This window comes from Rhineura floridana, chromosome 3 (genome assembly GCF_030035675.1).
Source record: "Rhineura floridana isolate rRhiFlo1 chromosome 3, rRhiFlo1.hap2, whole genome shotgun sequence".
Taxonomy (NCBI): domain Eukaryota; kingdom Metazoa; phylum Chordata; class Lepidosauria; order Squamata; family Rhineuridae; genus Rhineura; species Rhineura floridana.
In genome coordinates, this window is record NC_084482.1 from 193826848 (window position 1) to 193831469 (window position 4622).

General features: G+C 41.1%; 1 long non-coding RNA gene across 1 annotated transcript; it reads left to right on the forward strand.

Annotated features, from left to right (window-relative positions):
* The first annotated feature begins 557 nt into the window (after positions 1–557).
* On the forward strand, positions 558–1943 carry LOC133382402 (uncharacterized). The gene is made up of 2 exons (XR_009761947.1): positions 558–632; positions 949–1943. It is a non-coding gene; the product is annotated as an uncharacterized LOC133382402 (long non-coding RNA).
* Positions 1944–4622: the final 2679 nt, after the last annotated feature.

Consider the following 4622-nt stretch of genomic DNA (forward strand, 5'->3'; position numbering starts at 1 on the left):
CAACTATATTTGATGCCACAATGCCCACAGGACATCATGCCTGTGGACACTGTAACTATTTACAGAAAAGAAATTATCTTTTACAAACCCTTTAAATCAACAAGAATTTTTTCTACGACATTTTACCACTTGTACAACCACACAAGTGATATACATCATAAAATGCAGTTGCCCCAAATTATATGTAGAACAGACATCAAGGTCTTTAAAAACAAGAATAGGAGAACATCTAAGTAATATAAGATGTAAAAGACAGGGATCTTCGTTGGCTGAACATTTTTCAGAGTATAACCACACAGTAAAAGACTTTAGTTTTTGGGGTGTAGAAAAAATACGAAAACAAGACAACAAACTACTTTTAAAAAGGGAAATGTGGTGGATTTTAACTTTACAAACTTTATCCCCTTCAGGCTTAAACGAAGGTATAGACTTTCTTCCTCTTTTGTAAACATAAATGAATTGGGAGACGCTCCCTTTTAGAGAAACGCAAGCAATGGTCAAGGAATACACAAAACAGCTGAGTAGTGATTCGTATGTAAAACAAAGCCTTTTATAAGAGATCTTCAGATAATAGAATAGTAAGAATGAAGTGAATAACAGTAAGAAAGAGACGTCACTAGGAGAAGTGAAGTGTAAGTAATTTTAAAGTGAAAAATATTTTGTCATTAATGTATAATGTTATAATGTGTAAAAAATTTTTAAAAAATGATAGGTGTAAATATGTTTATGTCGTAGCCCCTGACGAAGGCTATTAACCAAAGCCGAAACGCGTTGGGTAGTCTTATGAAGAAAGTTTTTTTATGAAGAAAGAAATAAAATAAAAGAAAATACAACAACGTTCATCATTTTTGGTGTATGATATTTATGGTTTTACAGCAAAACCCTCTTTTTCCTCTACTACCAATTGTTCTTTGACCACCATCTGTACTTTTTGACTTCGGCTCTTAGGCCATGCCAACAGCAGCTCAAGCCAATGGAGACTTATGCCGCACCTATTGACGCTACAACTGAGACCTCATGACCGGAACATCTGAGGACCACAGACGCTGGATGTCAGGTTCCTGCCTATTTGAGTGGAGAGTCTAGAGTTCCTTTTACCTTTGAAGAATTATCACTAATAGATGCTTACTCATCTCTTTCATCGGCAGGACAAATTGAAATGTTGAATAGACTGGAGAACTTAAAACTTCATCTGGAAAGACTGCGAGTACAAGAGAAATCTCCCCCTGTTCCCGCCTTGGTGGATTCTATGCTAAATCCAAGGCTATTTACAAAGAAGCCGTGTTCTCGGGGAAGGGTGATAAATGGCTTGGATCTCCCACCTCCCTTGTTTAATAGTGCCGGGAATCAGTGTGTGGGCGGATCAATACCAGTTATTAGTGTGCAAAGAAGGGGGATGGAAGATTCCCCCATTAGCACAAATGAGAATTCTTCTTCCGATCTTTTGGATGCTTATAATTTAGCCAGATATGCGAAACCAACATCGCCTGATCTTTGGACTAGGATGAGGTTTTTGGAACCTGAGGAGCTGGGGCTTCCCGATAACCTTCTTGGGAACAGAGGTTTACAAAGCCCTCCATCCCAGCTCCCTCTGGAACCACTTTGTGTTCCGGCTAAGTCCCAAAGTCAGCCCAGTAAGACAGTAGTAAAGGGGGAAAGCCTGCAGACCCTAATATCACCTCCCATTCTTAAGTGCTGTATCAGTACCTCTATGGACTGTGATTTAATGTGTATAGACTGACAATTGTCAGCTCTACCCTGGAACATCATGGGCTGGGAGAGTAAGTTATATGATGAGGATTTTGTTCACTATCTCTGTAAGTTTAAGATCATTTGTCTCCAGGAAACCTGGGTTGTAAATCCGGCTAAAATGTATTTGCATGGTTATTGTGCTTTCTCCACCCCAGTGGTAAAACAATCATTAAAAGGTCGTGGTAGTGGAAGGCTCACTATCTTTATCTCGGCTGATCTGTCAGCTGAGGTTTATCATTTGCCCACTACTCTCCCGCAATATGTCCAGATCCTCAGGATTAAGGGCAAACATGTAGGATCCCTTATTTGTATAAACATCTACTATCCCCCTTCGGAAGCAAGGTCCCTGGGTCACAATAGTGTTTGGGACCGGCTAGCTGAAAGTCTTATACAAGTAGAGCTTCAATTTGCTAACGACCGCCTCCTCCTTTGTGGGGATTTTAACGCCAGATTGGGTGATCTATGGTCTGGTGGTGTAACATCTACCAACTGGGGTCCACCCTGTCAGACTGGCACATTTTGTAAGATCCTACAAGATAAAAAATCGAATGGCCAGGGTAAGCGTTTGGTAGAACTTGCGTTGGCACATCACCTTGAAATACTGAACGGCTCAGATGTCGACTTTTCCAAGGGTGCTTTCACTTATTTAAATACCCGGGGTGCCAGCACAATTGATTATATGCTGGTTTCCCATACACTACTATCAGACATCCTTGGATGATCACTTTCCCCTTCGGTTACATCTAAGTCCAATTTTCTCAACTTTTTCGCATTCTTTGCCACTTTCTGATGGTTTAGTGGTGGTGGAACGGAGAGCCCATTGGTCTAATAATTTGTGTCTATCTATTGCAAAACTTGTTGAGGATAACTTCCTCCAATCCCTTTGATTGGGAGTCCTGAATTCTGAGGTGGACACTTTGATAGCATACCAGATGATTTTGGCCTATTTAAAACCTAAATTGACCCGGAAAGATCACCCTACGGGTAATAGACATAATGGCAATGTCTGGTTTGACCAGGAATGTAAGATCGCCAAGAGAAGGTTGGCGTCCTGCCTTCAACAGATAGGTAGGTGCCCGAGGAATTTCTCCCCTGACCTTTTGGCGGCCTTGAGATCTTCATATAAATGTCTCCTGAACCAAAAAAAAGTTGCTTTTGTGGAATCCCGCTGGCAACAATTAGCTATGACAGTGACAGAAAAAAAGGAACAACAGTTCTGGGACCTCGTGGCAACAGGTATGGGTACATCTAGGCCTATAATTTTAGGACAGATATCAGCGTCAGCCTGGCATTCACATTTTAGCAGACTTTATACATCATACTCTACCCCCTCTAAAGCCCATGTTGGCACCGCTGAATCGTCTTTACCATCTTGGCTACCGGTCATGCCAATCCAAGTAAGATTACTTATTGACTCCCTTAGAGTTGGTAAAGCCCCCAGCGAGGATTTTTTACCCCCCGAAATTTTTAAGCAGTTTCCGGAATGATGGGCTCCTATTCTTGCCAAGCTTTTTACACAGATTAACGACTCAGGCATTGATTCCGATGGCTGGTGACATGTAACGCACTGTGCTAGGAGTGTATGATTTTTAATGGTATTTTTATTTCTTCTACATTATATTTTATTGTATTACAATTTGAATTCTATAGAATAATGGAATAAAATACAGTATCAGAAGAAACAATAAAAATACCATTAAAATAAATATGAATATTTTATTTATTTATTACATGCATATACCGCCCCATAGCCGAAGCTCTCTGGGCAGTTTACAGCAATTAAAAACTTTAAAAACAAATATGCAAATTTTAAAACACAAAAAACAATTTAAAAACACAATTTTAAAAAATGTAATTTAATGTTATAGATGTGCCATCTCCCATCTTCAACTAAAAATCTACAGACACATTGCAGACCATCTGAATAAAGCTTGTGGACCACAGTTTGGGAACCCTTGGTGTAGGTTATATAATTTGCCTGGCATGCCAAGCTTTTCTTTCCAACCAAACCTAGGGCTTTTTCAATTGTGGCGCCCACCCTGTGGAACTCCCTCCCAAATGATGTCCGCCATGCCCCTTCCATGATGAGTTTCCGCCGGGCCTTGAAGACCTGGCTCTTCAGGCAGGCTTTGGGGTGGGTTAGATTTTATCTTCATTGTTTTTAGATTTTTATTGTCTATGTATTGTATGCCTATGTTGTACGTTGCCCAGAGTGGCTGGACAGCCAACCAGATGCGTGACTAATAAATTCAATAAATAAATAAAATAAATAATAAATAAATAGTTAAATGGACTTCACAAATGCTGGAGAAGGTTTTGGGGACAACTGCATCAAGACCCTGACGTGTCCCGCTATTCAACAGGGTATTTAGGGCTTCAACAGGATCACCTGGAAAAACCCCAGGACACTGTAATCCATTCGATTCTATTAGTTCCTATTTGAATTGTACACTATCCCTGCAAGGCGGCACCAGAGATGTAAGTCCAAGCTTCCTCAGGTAGTCGTCTGACCATGACAATGGGATGATATTCACACACACACACCTGTTCCAGACCACCCCTTCCTTTCTTTATCTGGAGCAAATATTAAGCTGAGGATACAATCTACCCTGTGTGTCAGTCTGATGACAACTTGAGATAGTCCCATGGCTGTTATGGAGGACATGAAGTCCTGAACTGGAACACTAGAGGCAGCAACAGTAGAGGCTATCACCCACGACTATTGTTCTGGGTTCCTCCAACACCATACCCAAAGCTACCTCCACCAGCTCAGTCAAAGAAGCTGCTGGGTGAACAGTACACCAGCAGCATCCCTAGTTTACTGTCTCCTTGCCCAAAAAGCAGGCGCAGGCCCTCACAGCCAGCTCCAA